Source organism: Camellia sinensis, unplaced genomic scaffold (genome assembly GCF_055761805.1).
Source record: "Camellia sinensis isolate YWXY unplaced genomic scaffold, ASM5576180v1 Unanchor2, whole genome shotgun sequence".
Classification (NCBI taxonomy): domain Eukaryota; kingdom Viridiplantae; phylum Streptophyta; class Magnoliopsida; order Ericales; family Theaceae; genus Camellia; species Camellia sinensis.
The window spans coordinates 13085522-13104050 of record NW_028129079.1 but is presented as its reverse complement, the minus strand read 5'-3'; positions in this window follow the sequence as shown (position 1 = coordinate 13104050).

The window sequence follows — 18529 nt, the reverse complement described above, 5'->3', positions numbered from 1 at the left end:
CAAGTATAGACCAGGTCGCCTGGATTGGAACAAAACATCTCATGTTTGCTTGTTTGAAAGTTGGTTTGCTACTCGCAAGTAGGCTTAAAATACAGATTTTGCCACCCGCAAGTGGGCTTAGAAAAGACGGTTTTGCCACTATCTAGTGGGCTTAAAACAAACAGTCAATGAATTGTCCCAATCCAACTAACCCAACCTTCACCCACAGGCATTCAGGCAGATATATCACATAAGCACATAGCCTCATGGTAAGCATGCTATCATGGCATTCACTCACACGCATGCAAGGATGCTAAAGCATAAAAACTCACCGAGTACTCCAAGCCAAAATAGACACTTATTAGAAATCATGCATGAATCCTAAGCATACAGAAATGCCTAATGCAACACATGCAAGATGCAACTATAGCAGGCTCGGCTATTCTAAGATGGTGTATGAAATGCTACAACTATCATGTATTCAATTTGGAATTGAAAGTACAATGCAGTTAGTATGATGCGCCGAGCCCGGTGCATGCAATACAGATGAATGATGCAAACATGCTGTCATACTGTATGCTAATTTAAACATGCCCTAATCTAACCATCAAAAGCGGATAAATAAAAGGGAGAAAGACGTGGGATTGGAAGACATACATTACACTCACCCACACTTATTACAGTTGTGCCCTCACTCGGAGGGTCCGAATAAATAATACAGTCCAAATAAAAGAATATTACAGTCCGAATAATACAGTCCAAATAATGTACAAATTCCTAATTAATTAATGAAGAAAGCAAATAAAACTGGCGTGCAAGCCAGGGACTGCCTTGCTTCTGATGGATGATGCATGTCCGGGTTGTCTTGCGCGGAAATCCACCGGAATGCCCCAGTTAGCCTCTGTTTACATCTGTTCTTGAAATGCGCGCCAAGTCCCGAAAAATTGCTGATTCTTCGTTTTGCTGCAACAGAGAGCAGGAAAGGGGCATAGCGATGTATTTGCAAATATATATGCATGTCTCGATCCTCGTGCCACCAATCACGCATACCGAGGCATGATGGCCAAGGAGTCGAAATGCACAACTCAATATAGAATGAATGCACATGAAACTACAGCTAAAACCTAACTCCATCATGGATAATCCGGAGTGTCGGTGACTGGGGAATTGAGACACATTCCGTCACTCGGAGTACGAAATGTACCTCGTTTCCCGTGCCCGGGCTAACTCCTATTCCGGATATGATGCAATATGCATGATATGCATGAAATGCAACTAATATACAATCCTAACATACACAATGCTATGAAAATGAGATGCCTCGAAATGCGTGCACACGGGCACGCGAACCGAGAAAATGACGGAATGCTGAAAATGAGATGCCTCAAAGTACGTGCGCACAAGAACGCAAACCGAGGCGATGATAGATACAATGAAGATGAGATGCCTCGAAGTACGTGCACACGGGCACGCAAACCGAGGCGATGACAGATACAATGAAAATGAGATGCCTCGAAGTACGTGCACACGGGCACGCAAACCGAGGCGATGACAGATACAATGAAAATGAGATGCCTCGAAATGCGTGCACACGGGCACGCAAACCGAGGCGATGACAGATACAATGAAAATGAGATGCCTCGAAATGCGTGCACACGGACACGTAAACCGAGGCGATGACAAATGCAATGCAAATGACAAGGAAGTGACAAATGGGCTTATACCAACATGAGTGAGCCTCAGCCACACTCACATCGGATGTCGGTCGGATAAAAAAAGGAGTGCCTCGAAATGCGTGCACACGGGCACGCAAACCGAGGTGGTGATAAAATATGATGAAATGATATGGAAATGACAAATGGGCTTATACCAACATGAGTGAGCCTCAGCCACACTCACATCGGATGCCGTCGGATAAAAAAATGAAGTGCCTCGAAATGCGTGCACACGGGCACGCAAACCGAGGTGGTGATAAAATATGATGAAATGATATGGAAATGACAAATGGGCTTATACCAACATGAGTGAGCCTCAGCCACACTCACATCGGATGCCGTCGGATAAAAATAGAGTGCCTCGAAATGCGTGCACACGGGCACGCAAACCGAGGCAGTGGCAGAATGCAATGCAAATGACAAAAATGATATGCAAGCATGCTAATGGAATTTCAGCAACAACATATGGGGAAAACAGTCCCGAAATGAAGCGAAATGATGTGAAATGCAAGAAAATGTCCCGAAATGCAACATTAGGCACCCGAAATGGCCTATAGCCATGCTAAACATGCACAACATGGACATGCAATGCAAAGAAAGAAGCTAGACAGTCCAAAAATAAGCACTTTTCCAGTTATAAACATGGCCAAACAGCAAATATAGGTATGGCAAAAATAGCATACAAGAATAGGGGCCAAGATAGGGGTAATGAAGCAAGTGGTATAAGCTAAACCCAAACTGAAAAATTTCCTTCTACAACACTGAAGATGGACCAAAAATATGAACATTTACAGTATATGGAAGCCTCAAAATCAGTATACAAATATGCTAAAAATGGGATGCAAAACAAGGCTCAAAAGGTGCTATAACATGAAGTATATAAAATAATCACCAAACAGGAAAAAAGTGTGAATGAAACATGAAGTATAGGCCAAAAAAAGGTCACTTTCAATTCGGACCAAGGTCCAAAAACAGAAGCCAAGAGGGCTATCAACTTATGCAAAAATGGGGTCAAATAAGGGATTGAACTACAAGTGACACATGGAGACACCAAATAAGGTTGAGCCCTTCTCCAATGTTGAAGAGGGGCTCAAAATAAGCCCTATATCAGTTTACAACATGCTCGAAAATAAATTGCTCATGGGTCAAAAATAGCATGCAAAACTATGACATACAAGATGGTCAATGAAGCAAGTGTATTATGGAGGGCTCAAACAGGGTTGAGCCCTTAATGAGAAGTGAAGATGAGCTCAAAAAATGGCCCTTTTCAGTTAGGGACGGAGCTTGAAACAAAAAGCAAGAGGGGCTTAGAAATAGAACAAGAAAAAGGGTCAAAAGGGTAAAAGTGTAACTTACCCTTGAAGATTCGAGATTTTGTTGCTTCTTGGATGGATTTGGAGCTTCTTTTGCCTTCTAGAATCCCTCCTTGCTGCTGGAAATGAGATGGTGGTGGTAGAGCTTGGTGGTGTATAAGGAATGAAGGTTAGGGACTTAGGGTTTTTTGGAGAATTGAGAAGGAAGAAGATGGAGATGGCTATGGAGACTTGAAGAGTATTTTTTCTAACCTAAACAAATGAGGCTATCAGCTGGTTATAAGGATCCAAAAGGGGGTGCAAAGGTGGGGGAGAAGGAGGGTAAAACTCCCCCACAAAATATCCCCCGGATACAGAAAATATCTGGGGGATATTGCCCCACAGCTGTAAAGGGTACAGTGAGAAGAACACGGCCGGCCTCTTACTTTTGCTGGAGGTGGCCGGCCGGCCACACCCCCTAGCCGGCCGGCTAGGGGTCAAAAGGGTCAATGATATTTTCTGGCCGGCCAGATATTGGGGAGGTACCCCTATGTGTGTACAACACAACCATGTGGTTAAAATTCCAAGAAAGTGGGCCCAAGGGGTTCAACATTGGCCCGGAAAGAGGGGGTCAAAAGGGTCAAGTTGAATTACTGGCCGGCCATGAACTTTTAGGGGCCTCCCAGGTGTGTACATCACAGATATGTGGTTCAAAGTTCGAGAAAAAAGGTCCAAGGGGTTCAACATTAGCCCGGAAGAAAGGGGTCAAAAGGGTCAGGTGACCTTAATGGCCGGCCACCAACTTTTAGGGGCCTCTCAGATGTGTAGATCACAGATATGTGGTTGAAAGTTGGCAACACTACCCCTAAGGTATTCAACATTAGCCCGGAAGTTGCAAAAACGGGCGCCGGGAGGCTCCGGAGGAGAGGTAACTGGTTGCTGCAACAATTGCTGGCCTCCCACCCTTCAGTGACCTTCCTCGTGATAAAACAGAGGTACCTGCCAAAAATGAGCGAAAACCGTTGCAAAACGAACGTTCCGGGGCCAAAACACGCAGTTCGGGGTCCCGAAAATGGGCTGTTAAGCACCGAAAATGGAAATCGGCCACGAAGTGGGTTTCTCAGCCCCCAGTGTCCCTCAAAAGGGAGAAAATAAGATGTATACCAAAAATCAGAGCAATAGGAGATGGTTAAGCGGTCCCGAATCGAGGCACATGGCCTGCCGGCTCCGAAAACCGGGAACCGGACTCCGAAATGGGAAAAATGGCCTACGGCCACCAAATGTAGCCTACGGACATTGAGAGATGGTCTACGGGACCTCTCCCTCCCCTCAGGAAAAGAAACAGAGAAAACCGAGTCTGGTTCGCAAACCGAGACAAGGCACAGAATAGGGTTCGGAAGTCCGGAGGCAGGGCTCGCAGCCGCGACTCTGAAACTTCTGAACAAGCACATTATGCAACATCACCAAGCGCTCAATCGGTGACGTCTGAGTCTTAAGGTCGGTCAAAAATGGGGTGTCTACAGTTGCCCCTCTTTGACAGAACTCGGAAGTCACAAGTGACGGGAGTGAATGTCAAAGCCTAGAGACGACCTATTTTTGACAAGGCCGAAGACTCAGACAAACATACAAGATAGAAAAAGATGTGCCCGCAGGCATGCCCGCAGGCAGGGGGCAAAATGCAAATGATATGCAGGAAGATTTCGATAATTGGACTTATACGCCACGCGAAGCCGGTTTGAAGAGTGGACTTATACGCTACGCGAAGCCGATTTGAAAGTTGGACTTATACGCTACACGAAGCCGATTTGAAAGTTGGACTTATACGCTACGCGAAGCCGGTTTGAAGAGTGGACTTATACGCTACGCGAAGCCAGTTTGAAGAGTGGACTTATACGCTACGCGAAGCCAATTTAAAAGAGTGGACTTATAAGCTACGCGAAGCCAGTTTGAAGAGTGGACTTATACGCTACGCGAAGCCAATTTGAAGAGTGGACTTATACGCTACGCGAAGCCGATTTGAAAGTTGGACTTATACGCTACGCGAAGCCGATTTTGAAAGTTGGGGATTCATGCAATGCACTGTAACGTAGTGGCTAAAATGCAATGTAATAGCTGAGAGGTAAAGGTACCTTACAGGGGCAATTGGCAATGACTTACCTCATGCTGCTGGGGATCTTTCGCTCCTTCTTGGCTGAACTGCAGGTACTACTTTTCTCCCTAACTATGGTCGCAGCTTTCCCTATTCTCCAACGGGGTGACAGACTAGGTTGGTTCAGTATCCAGAATTGAGGTGCATGCACGCTATCTCAACCTATGGGGCTTCCATACAGATTTCAAGCCGAGGACACGCCTCTGGGTATTTAAACCAGACTTTAGTCTCGGAAGTCCCGAACCTTTGCGTTCTAGGCATAAGCCATTCGAACTCTAGTTTCCACCGTCGCAGTTGGTCTCCTAGGAACTCACCGCGAACACAGGCAGGTGGCTATACCAGACCACCGGAAGTCGTTCGGGTACGACAAACACCAAAGGAATTACACCTTTAGAGGATTTAAGGTCTCCTAGACCGGGGAGCGCACAAGACAGTGCGATGCAGAGTGAATGCACAAAACAGTGCTAAACAGATGCACAAAATAGTGCGATGCCAAAGGTGTACAAAACAGTACGAGCAAGGTGAATGCACAAAACAGTGCGATACAAATAAGGTGCGCAAGATAGCGCGATACAATGCACTAACAAGTACAGGTGAGATGCGCAAGATAGCGCGATGGAATGCATGCAAAATGCAAGTAAGGTGCATAAAACAGTGCAATGCGCAAGAAAGCGCGAGTGATTTTGAAATGCACAGGACAGTGCGATACGCTGAACAGCGCGATTGAAATGCACTAAACAATGCAAGTGATGTGCGTAAAATAGCGCGAAATGTAAACTGCACAAAACAGTGCGATGCCTAAAATGGCGCGAGTGATTTTTGAAATGCACTAAACAATGCGATACGCTAAACAGCGCGATTGATTTTGAAATGCACAAGACAGTGCGATACGCTAAACAGCGCGATTGAAATGCACTAAACAGTGCGATACGCTAAACAGCGCGATTGAAATGCACTAAACAGTGCGATACGCTAAACAGCGCGATTGATTTGAAATGCACTAAACAGTGCGATACGCTAAACAGCGCGATTGATTTTGAAATGCACAAGACAGTGCGACACGCTAAACAGCGCGATTGAAATGAAATGCACTAGACAGTGCGATACGCTAAACAGCGCGATTGATTTGAAATGCACAAAACAGTGCGAGTGAATGCATGTTCTATGCAAACGAGGTGCATTTTCTATGCAAGTATGGAAGAGTGCATTTTCTATGCAAAAGATACGAGCATTTTCTATGCAAGAAACAGGAGCATATTCTATGCAATATTGAAAGCAAATTCTATGCAGAATCGAAAGCAAGCATATTCTATGCATGAAACAAGGAAAACATATTCTATGCGGAATCAAAAGCAAGCATATTCTATGCATGAAACAAGGAAAACATATTCTATACGGAATCGAAAGCAAGCATATTCTATGCATGAATCATAACGATGTGCGGCAGGCATGTCACAGAAGTGTATATGAAAGTGCACATTCTATGTAGTAGAGGAGCATCAAACATGTACCCTGGTGCCTCTGATTTATCTCTTAGAGGACTTTGCAACACACTCAGCTCAAAGGGGCACACCCTGTTCATATTGGCGAGAGGTAACATCTGCTGCTGCTGCTTTAATTGCCATTCTGACTTGAAGCATGCTTAAGCTTGGAGTAGAGGCACACTCATTTTTCAGGGCACTGGCAAGGCCTGAAGAGGTACATATGGAATGTAATTGCAGAATTTTCTGAAGGTGAAACACACTCAGATGCTCAAAATTTTCCCTATTTTCTTTTGCTTTGCAGTTCGGAACTTATATAGCTTCAGATAGGTCCTGGTTTTGCTGCTCTGACAATGACCTGGGTTGAACCCTGCAGTTTTATGAAAGAATGAATCTTGTTTTGCACAGATGTGGAGAATGGCACGGCACTCTGAGCGTAAAACGATTTTATTTTGGAATTGGTAAATGAGCTTTTGACCGGGTATCGAGCCTACGACTGAACACAGCAAAACGACTCAATCAAGGAAATAAAAGGCACACAACCTAGACACATCGAGTAACACTCGAAACGACTCAAAACAAGAATCGAGATAAAACAAAACAAAAGACACGACACACTGACGTGCACTGGGAGCCTGTTTCACCGGGTAGTGTTTCCCACCCTTTCTCATTTGTGGTTCTCACATCACTCGGCCCTCAAGCTCTATTTTTCTGAAAAAGCCCTTTTCTCACTTTTTCTCTCATCGCACATCTCTCTATTCTTCAATCTCTCATTTTTCATCCCTTCCCTGGGTGGTTGATGGATAAACAGGAAATTGTAGGCTCGTGCCCCTAGCATTCTGCTAGATTCTCTTTCTTCCACTCATAGCTAGTGAATTCCTCCCACGGAAAGGTTACGCTACAACTGGGTGTGTGACAAATCTGCAGCTAACATCAGTTGATGATGCTTTGCTGGGGAGTTTGGACGTGATAAGATCTGTCCAGATGATGGAGTGGAATATCTTGCCCCATTCTAGTTCGTGCTTCGCACTTTGCTTGATACCTCGTTGCTTGGAGGATGATAGAGCTTTCAGCCCTTTGTTGTTAACTTCGGTCATCCCCCCCCCCTTTTTTTTTTGGCGGGTAGAGTGGCCTTTCTGGCAAGTATGTTGGCAATGGGGAAAAGACAGGAAGCCTGACTCAACTGTGCCCGTAGTTCATCATTTTGACCATTTTTTAGTTTTAGTTTTCTCCTAAAAAAAAAAATTGACCAAAATGAGAGTTAGATTAACATACTTGTTCAATTGTCTGATTTAAAATCATGCAAGTTAGGCAGTGAGCACTGAGAGTTTTCCTTTTTTTGGGTCCAAGAAATGGTCCAGTTTTGAAAATGGAATACTTTTCGAGAAGATTAGTCAACCTCAGTAAAAATTCTCAAAAACTATTTTCGCAAACGACCATTGCTCAACGAGCATGGGACCTACTCTTGAGATGCGCAACCTCGTATCCATGGCAATGAAAAATTGCCCCTTGTCTGAAGGACACTGCATGGCAACGGAATGTTGCCCCTTGTTTGAAATGACACTGCGGCGTTCTGAATGGCAACGGAAAGTTGCCCCTTGTTTGGATAGCACCGCAGCGCATTGAATGGCAACGGAAAGTTGCCCCTTGTTTGAATGACACCGCGGTGCATTGAATGGCAACGGAAAGTTGCCCCTTGTCTGAATGGCACCGTAGTGTATTGTAGTCAGTCCTCAGAGCGACGAACGCAACCAGACTCTCAGATATAGAGAAGGCAAAGATTATCAGAACCATTACATGGACATGATTGAGTTTGAAGTGTTTTACGGCTGGACTTCAGAATGAAGTTGCCTACGTATCCCAAAGATGGGAATCAAGCCTCACGTAGTTCGGGGTTAAGGTACACTCGGGTATTAACCTCTCCTTTTTAGGCTCTAACTTTTGCCAAGGCGCCCGTTGCGGGTTTTCGACCTTGCGAGCTTTGTTCTTCTTTTCTTTTCAATTCTTTTCATTTCTTTTTCCTTTTTTGATTTTTTTCGTTCTTTTCTTTGCATCTTTCTTTTTTGTTCTTTTTTTTTCTTTTCATGCTCTGACTTTTGCCTGGACCGCCCTTCTGGATTTTCGGCCCAGCGAGCCTCTCAAGGGTAAAAGTGTAACGAGTCCATGCCAAATGGTTTTGAGATCCTGGAGTCATCTGAATCCAGGAGAATGGCTGCTGCTTTGCTTTGTAAGCTTCTTCTGATGAGATCTGATCTTCTTGACCTGACTTTGGTGCCTCTTGTTCGAGGGCTGCTTCAAATCTAGCCACACAGGCCTCACATCGTAGTTGACCGTCGAACCTTCTGATTTCAAGTTCAAGGTCTGGAAGCGAAGGGGTTGAGTCTCGAGGCTGAGAGCGACCCTAGGCTGCACAATCTCAAGAGCGATTCCACACAGGTCTTCGCAAGACCGCGCAAAACATTTTGTTTTTGAAAGTTTTTAAGAAAGCGACAAATCGCTCGCGCTGAAGGTAGTGTGAAACCAGTCTGGATCAAGCCAGGATCCTTCCCAGTACTTACGCTAACAAGCATGATTCCATTCGTTAAGGGCTTAGCATGCCTCTCTTTCTCTCAAATGATCAAAGTTTTGCAAATCCCGAGGAATTCCTTCCTCTTCGTTTTTACCGTAGTGTTCAAAAGTTTTGAAAAACTTAGGTCAAATGCAATGATTTTGGGGTGCAGAAGAGTAGGCGAAAAGTACTGCTATTTCAATCAAACTTTCTAGTACAACTGGCATAAAGCAGAAGCAAGCACAAAGCATGAAAAACCACTGCTGTTTCATTCAATATCTGTTGGTACAACTGGCTCCCTGGCAGAAACAGACTCAAAACAAAACGAAAAGACAAACATAAAACAAAATGGTGACGCCCGAGGTAACACCCCCCCCCCCCGGAATCACCCGACTCCTATACAACAGGATTGACTTGATACAACAAGACAGACCCTACTGACTCAGTACAAAAGACTGACTCTGTACAAAACAACAAGACTGACCCAATACCCAAGTCAGACAGTACAAAAACTGGTATTTGTACATTGCTCAGAACAGTGCGTGCCATTCCCACGTCTGGAGTAAATTGAGCGCCACCTGCAGCTGGTTCAACCTCTGATCAAATCACATTATCCCCCACAAGTTCACTGATCAAGTGCCGATAGACTTTGCAGGACTTGGTGGGAGAATGACCCCATTGTCAAATAGATCCTGTACTTCATGGCGAAGACGGAAGCAATCGTTGGTAGTATGGCCAGTTTGTTGATGGTACGCGCAGTACTGGGTAGTATCATGTGTAGCTGGAAGAGGGTTCGGGAGAGGCCGAGGCTCAAGGGGTTTGAGATGGCCTTGTCCAACAAGGATTTGGAGAGCTTTGGACAAAGGCATATAGAGGGCATGGAAGACCCTCCGACCTCGGGGTTGGTACTTCAAGGCCTGTGGATTTTTACTGGGCGCACCAGCAAAGGGATTGGTAGGTGCTGGCCTGGTTTGCCGATCTCTTCCGAGTGGAGGATTAGAGATAGCAGGATCGTCTCTGGTATGACAGTCCTTCTCCCGATGTTCCCTTTGATTCAGACCGCCCCCAACTTGAACAGCGAAAGTGTCATCCACAGCTTTTGCAACAACTGCGAGGACTTGCTCTTTGTTCAGTCCCTCGGCTTTCAAAGCCTCAATATCCCGCTGAAGGTGTTCATGGGGACCAATGTCCGCCCCTATCTTGTTCCTCCCACTCACCTCCATTCCGCCAAGGGATTGGCTTTCCTCAAATGCAGCCCGTCCCAACATCGGGGAGTCTCTTAGCATGAAGTTCCTGGTATGTGGTGTGGTCGATGATGGAGCCAATGTCCCGGAGGCCAGATCCGTCACGGTTTTTTGAAGATCTTTAATCATTCCCATCAACTCAAAAGTAGTGGGTTCACGGGTTTGAAATGGTTGAGGTTCGGGTGTACCCATCATGCATAAGTCCATGCTTTCTGGGATAAACACCTCAGGCTTGGGTAGATGGGCTGGGGTTATGTATATGCTGGGGTCAAAGGTGGGTGGCAGTATGTGGATGTGATTGAGATAGGCAGGAGATGTTTGGTCATTGGGGTCTGAAGGTGGAGCTATCGTCCGGTTGTCGATGAGATTTTGGACCTCATGACGAAGGCGGTAGCAACGGTCGGTGCCATGACCGCGCTGCTGATGGTACATACAATACTTGGCGGGGTTATGTCTGGCTGAGAGTGGGTCGGGAAGAGGTTGAGGATCGAGGGGTTTGAGATGCCCTTTTTCCATCAAGGCTTTTAGTGCGCTAGTCAGGCTTATATAGAGGGGGGTGAAAGTTCTACCCTGAGTTCGGGCTGGGCCAGCTGTTTCTATGCTTGGTTTGGCAAAAGGGTTGGCTGTGGTGACTGTATTGATTTCGGTGGGTTTGGGAATAGCGCTACTACCAGCATTGGTACTCCCTGAAATCACCTTCTTTGTCAGTTCCCTTGTCCTGGGAATGATCCCACTGTTGAACGCATTCTCGACTTGAACCCCCAGTTCATGCAAATTTTTGAAAGTGAATAGTGGAGCGACTATCAACTTTTGCAACATATCATGCTCGAGGTTTCGCACTATCATCTGCACTTGATCCTTCTCAGAAGGGCGACGATCTGTCATTTGCGCTGCCTTTGCTCTCCACCTTACAACGAATTCCACAAAAGGCTCTGTTGGGTTCTGGCGGGTTGCTTCAAGCTCCTGGATGGTCATTTCAACTTGGGTATTGTAGGAATACTGATCGACAAAGGCCGCAGCCAGTTCTTCCCAGTTTTGCTTCACTGTATCCTCCAATTTGGCATACCAAGTGGCTGCTATACCCGACAGGGTTCTTCCATACAGAGAGAGTTTCTGTGGCTTAGTCAGACCCATCGGCTTTAGGACATCCAAGAAAAGTCGGATATGTACCATTGGATCTCCAGACCCGTCGAAACGGTCGATATATGGCATTTTGAATCTGTCTGGGAGCCGGATGGAAGCCTCGGTGTGCCCATCCTCAATGCCAGGAATAGAGTTAAGGCCCTGTGCCTTTTTGAATTGCTTCTCAAGGTTTGCAATTTTCACTGTAGTCAGATTGAACTCATCAACATGAAATGGTTGAGTCCTCTCATTAGGCTGCACTAGGGGTCTGAGCACCTGAGCTTGAGCCGACCCTTCTCGAGGATTCAGACACTGCAAGTCTTCAACTGGCGGAATTGGGTCAAAGTTCGGCTGGGGTCCCGAAGCTGGATGTGAGGCAGATGCCCCAGATGGGCGCTGCGTTTCAATACTGGTCTCAGCCTGCATGGCAGTTCCCTGACTTAGCGCTGCTGTCACGGCCGCAAACTCTTCCGAACCTTGTGCCATCACAGTCTGCTGAGTCTGAACAACGGTGATGTGACTAGCGACTGACGGATTAGATGAACAGATGAGCCTTGACCAGCTTTTCTTTACCTTGCCTCAGCGAAAGAACACTGGTTGCCCTTGAATTGAATTTCTGACCTAACAAAGTCTATCAGCACAAGTTCGATGAACCTCGGGGGATATCGGAGCCTTCTGAAGTGATAGTTCCAAGACTACCTAGCAAAAGAGAAAACAGACAGCACCTCAGCCTGATTTCACCTGAACAGATACGAGCATAGTTGAATGAGTGTGCCCTCTACTGAATTCTGCCCCAAAATTCTGCCCCAAATCTGAGTCTGATACCCACAGGTAAAGCTGACTCCCAAATACTGATAGTAATGCCCGCAGGCCTGATGCCCAAACTCATACACTGATACATGCATTCCTGTAGAGACGCACTCAAAAGCACATAACAGATAAGTGAGAGCCAAAACACCCCTATAAAGGGGTAGGGTTTCCCTGTCCTATTTTGTCAGGAGCTAGGGTTTCACTACGCACGCAGCGGTTTCAAACAACCTATAAACGGGTAAGCAACCTGTCCTAATTTGGAATGGTCACTATGGATCCGAATATGCACTAGGTCGAATGGTCAAAGAGGGTGCCCCGGTAAAACCGGGGTTTGTGTTCCCATACTGGCAGAGCCCACAACCGGTCAGCCTTATGGTCATGCCTTGACAAGACAAGCCTCCGGCAAACCGTTCAGGAATAGCAGATGGCAAACACGGTGTCCTAGGCGCACCAATGCAAATGCAATGCAAAGAAACACACAAGTATAGTCAAAAACAGATATCATGAGTTCGAGTCAAGTTCTCTAAATCCCCAGCAGAGTCGCCAGAAACTGTAGACGTCCCCGAACGCCCCGGGAGGGTTAGTCCCATTCTGTTCATTTGGGGTCACTACAGCTCGGACTCTTAAATGTCACGGTTCTTAATCTGAACCAAAGAGTCCAAATCCGGCAAATTGTTTTGAGAAACTGATTTTTGAAAAAGTGCCAAACATGGACTGCTTTGCCAGATACAGAGTCGCCACCTAAATATTTTTTAAATGGGAAATTTAGGAAACCCTGACTCGGTGCCAAAAGGCCACGTGTCCGTCATCACCAAAGTTACCTCGGCTCGGGAACTTGGGTACAATTAGGGAAGGTCACTTCGTGAGCACCCCCGCTCGCCCGGTCATAGACCGGCCTCTACTAACCATGATATCAATTTTTGAAAACATTGCATGTTCTTATTCCGGTTTATTAGCCTAGGTTACTATGTGATGCACACGGCATACAAGTATAGACCAGGTCGCCTGGATTGGAACAAAACATCTCATGTTTGCTTGTTTGAAAGTTGGTTTGCTACTCGCAAGTAGGCTTAAAATACAGATTTTGCCACCCGCAAGTGGGCTTAGAAAAGACGGTTTTGCCACTATCTAGTGGGCTTAAAACAAACAGTCAATGAATTGTCCCAATCCAACTAACCCAACCTTCACCCACAGGCATTCAGGCAGATATATCACATAAGCACATAGCCTCATGGTAAGCATGCTATCATGGCATTCACTCACACGCATGCAAGGATGCTAAAGCATAAAAACTCACCGAGTACTCCAAGCCAAAATAGACACTTATTAGAAATCATGCATGAATCCTAAGCATACAGAAATGCCTAATGCAACACATGCAAGATGCAACTATAGCAGGCTCGGCTATTCTAAGATGGTGTATGAAATGCTACAACTATCATGTATTCAATTTGGAATTGAAAGTACAATGCAGTTAGTATGATGCGCCGAGCCCGGTGCATGCAATACAGATGAATGATGCAAACATGCTGTCATACTGTATGCTAATTTAAACATGCCCTAATCTAACCATCAAAAGCGGATAAATAAAAGGGAGAAAGACGTGGGATTGGAAGACATACATTACACTCACCCACACTTATTACAGTTGTGCCCTCACTCGGAGGGTCCGAATAAATAATACAGTCCAAATAAAAGAATATTACAGTCCGAATAATACAGTCCAAATAATGTACAAATTCCTAATTAATTAACGAAGAAAGCAAATAAAACTGGCGTGCAAGCCAGGGACTGCCTTGCTTCTGATGGATGATGCATGTCCGGGTTGTCTTGCGCGGAAATCCACCGGAATGCCCCAGTTAGCCTCTGTTTACATCTGTTCTTGAAATGCGCGCCAAGTCCCGAAAAATTGCTGATTCTTCATTTTGCTGCAACAGAGAGCAGGAAAGGGGCATAGCGATGTATTTGCAAATATATATGCATGTCTCGATACTCGTGCCACCAATCACGCATACCGAGGCATGATGGCCGAGGAGTCGAAATGCACAACTCAATATAGAATGAATGCACATGAAACTACAGCTAAAACCTAACTCCATCATGGATAATCCGGAGTGTCGGTGACTGGGGAATTGAGACACATTCCGTCACTCGGAGTACGAAATGTACCTCGTTTCCCGTGCCCGGGCTAACTCCTATTCCGGACATGATGCAATATGCATGATATGCATGAAATGCAACTAATATACAATCCTAACATACACAATGCTATGAAAATGAGATGCCTCAAAATGCGTGCACACGGGCACGCGAACCGAGAAAATGACGGAATGCTGAAAATGAGATGCCTCGAAGTACGTGCGCACGGGCACGCAAACCGAGGCGATGATAGATACAATGAAGATGAGATGCCTCGAAGTACGTGCACACAGGCACGCAAACCGAGGCGATGACAGATACAATGAAAATGAGATGCCTCGAAGTACGTGCACACGGGCACACAAACCGAGGCGATGACAGATACAATGAAAATGAGATGCCTCGAAATGCGTGCACACGGACACGCAAACCGAGGCGATGACAAATGCAATGCAAATGACAAGGAAGTGACAAATGGGCTTATACCAACATGAGTGAGCCTCAGCCACACTCACATCGGATGCCGGTCGGATAAAAAAAGGAGTGCCTCGAAATGCGTGCACACGGGCACGCAAACCGAGGTGGTGATAAAATATGATGAAATGATATGGAAATGACAAATGGGCTTATACCAACATGAGTGAGCCTCAGCCACACTCACATCGGATGCCGTCGGATAAAAAAATGAAGTGCCTCGAAATGCGTGCACACGGGCACGCAAACCGAGGTGGTGATAAAATATGATGAAATGATATGGAAATGACAAATGGGCTTATACCAACATGAGTGAGCCTCAGCCACACTCACATCGGATGCCGTCGGATAAAAATGGAGTGCCTCGAAATGCGTGCACACGGGCACGCAAACCGAGGCAGTGGCAGAATGCAATGCAAATGATAAAAATGATATGCAAGCATGCTAATGGAATTTCAGCAACAACATATGGGGAAAACAGTCCCGAAATGAAGCGAAATGATGTGAAATGCAAGAAAATGTCCCGAAATGCAACATTAGGCACCCGAAATGGCCTATAGCCATGCTAAACATGCACAACATGGACATGCAATGCAAAGACAGAAGCTAGACAGTCCAAAAATAAGCACTTTTCCAGTTATAAACATGGCCAAACAGCAAATATAGGTATGGCAAAAATAGCATACAAGAATAGGGGCCAAGATAGGGGTAATGAAGCAAGTGGTATAAGCTAAACCCAAACTGAAAAATTTCCTTCTACAACACTGAAGATGGACCAAAAATATGAACATTTACAGTATATGGCAGCCTCAAAATCAGTATACAAATATGCTAAAAATGGGATGCAAAACAAGGCTCAAAAGGTGCTATAACATGAAGTATATAAAATAATCACCAAACAGGAAAAAAGTGTGAATGAAACATGAAGTATAGGCCAAAACAAGGTCACTTTCAATTCGGACCAAGGTCCAAAAACAGAATCCAAGAGGGCTATCAACTTATGCAAAAATGGGGTCAAATAAGGGATTGAACTACAAGTGACACATGGAGACACCAAATAAGGTTGATCCCTTCTCCAATGTTGAAGAGGGGCTCAAAATAAGCCCTATATCAGTTTACAACATGCTCGAAAATAAATTGCTCATGGGTCAAAAATAGCATGCAAAACTATGACATACAAGATGGTCAATGAAGCAAGTGTATTATGGAGGGCTCAAACAGGGTTGAGCCCTTAATGAGAAGTGAAGATGAGCTCAAAAAATGGCCCTTTTCAGTTAGGGACGGAGCTTGAAACAAAAAGCAAGAGGGGCTTAGAAATAGAACAAGAAAAAGGGTCAAAAGGGTAAAAGTGTAACTTACCCTTGAAGATTCGAGATTTTGTTGCTTCTTGGATGGATTTGGAGCTTATTTTGCCTTCTAGAATCCCTCCTTGCTGCTGGAAATGAGATGGTGGTGGTAGAGCTTGGTGGTGTATAAGGAATGAAGGTTAGGGACTTAGGGTTTTTTGGAGAATTGAGAAGGAAGAAGATGGAGATGGCTATGGAGACTTGAAGAGTATTTTTTCTAACCTAAACAAATGAGGCTATCAGCTGGTTATAAGGATCCAAAAGGGGGTGCAAAGGTGGGGGAGAAGGAGGGTAAAACTCCCCCACAAAATATCCCCCGGATACAGAAAATATCTGGGGGATATTGCCCCACAGCTGTAAAGGGTACAGTGAGAAGAACACGGCCGGCCTCTTACTTTTGCTGGAGGTGGCCGGCCGGCCACACCCCCTAGCCGGCCGGCTAGGGGTCAAAAGGGTCAATGATATTTTCTGGCCGGCCAGATATTGGGGAGGTACCCCTATGTGTGTACAACACAACCATGTGGTTAAAATTCCAAGAAAGTGGGCCCAAGGGGTTCAACACTGGCCCGGAAAGAGGGGGTCAAAAGGGTCAAGTTGAATTACTGGCCGGCCATGAACTTTTAGGGGCCTCCCAGGTGTGTACATCACAGATATGTGGTTCAAAGTTCGAGAAAAAAGGTCCAAGGGGTTCAACATTAGCCCGGAAGAAAGGGGTCAAAAGGGTCAGGTGACCTTAATGGCCGGCCACCAACTTTTAGGGGCCTCTCAGATGTGTAGATCACAGATATGTGGTTGAAAGTTGGCAACACTACCCCTAAGGTATTCAACATTAGCCCGGAAGTTGCAAAAACGGGCGCCGGGAGGCTCCGGAGGAGAGGTAACTGGTTGCTGCAACAATTGCTGGCCTCCCACCCTTCAGTGACCTTCCTCGTGATAAAACAGAGGTACCTGCCAAAAATGAGCGAAAACCGTTGCAAAACGAACGTTCCGGGGCCAAAACACGCAGTTCGGGGTCCCGAAAATGGGCTGTTAAGCACCGAAAATGGCAATCGGCCACGAAGTGGGTTTCTCAACCCCCAGTGTCCCTCAAAAGGGAGAAAATAAGATGCATACCAAAAATCAGAGCAATAGGAGATGGTTAAGCGGTCCCGAATCGAGGCACACGGCCTGCCGGCTCTGAAAATCGGGAACCGGACTCCGAAATGGGAAAAATGGCCTACGGCCACCAAATGTAGCCTGCGGACATTGAGAGATGGTCTACGGGACCTCTCCCTCCCCTCAGGAAAAGAAACAGAGAAAACCGAGTCTGGTTCGCAAATCGAGACAAGGCACAGAAGAGGGTTCGGAAGTCCGGAGGCAGGGCTCGCAGCCGCGACTCTGAAACTTCTGAACAAGCACATTATGCAACATCACCAAGCGCTCAATCGGTGACGTCTGAGTCTTAAGGTCGGTCAAAAATGGGGTGTCTACAGCAGCATTTCCCACCACCACCACCCGATCCACATCAGTGATTTCTGTATATTTCCTTTATTTTCTTTCATTTCATTTTGTTTATTTTCTTTTCCTTTCTCTTTTATATGTACTTTAAAAAAAACAAATATCGAAAACTGTGTTTGGGTGTCCTTGCCTCGCTGGATGTGTGCCCATGATGTCTGGTACGCTCCTCTCTCTCATTTTAGTATCTCATGTCTACTTGCTTACATTGAGGACAATGTTATATTCCAGTTGGGGGGTGAGGGTATTTGTAATAAATATTCATGTCTGTACTTGCTGCACTTGATTTGCACCACTTCACTTAATGTTTACTTTGTGCCAGTATGGTAATGATATGAACATATGTTAATTGAGGAACATAGTGGGCTTGTATGAAAAGGGTTTATTGGGTAAATACTCACATGTGATGTTTGCACTAGGATAGTTGTTTGTGTTTGTGGTATTAGTACACTTGTCATGAGTATGCCTTAATTCACATGAACACACTATCATAGCAGTGACCTCTTTATTATAATCCCTGGTGTACATCATTGATAATGGTTGAGGTTGCAGAAAAGAATAAATGAGTAGCCAAGATTCTCTTTTTTAAAAAAAAAAAAAAAACAACAACAACAACAAACTTGACTTGTTTGGGTTCGTAGCCTCTTTAACTCAAGTTATTAAGCCTGTAGGGGTGTCTCTACACCTAGTGCCCTAAAACTGTCTGGTTTGGGAGTCATTGGCCCAACACTTGCTA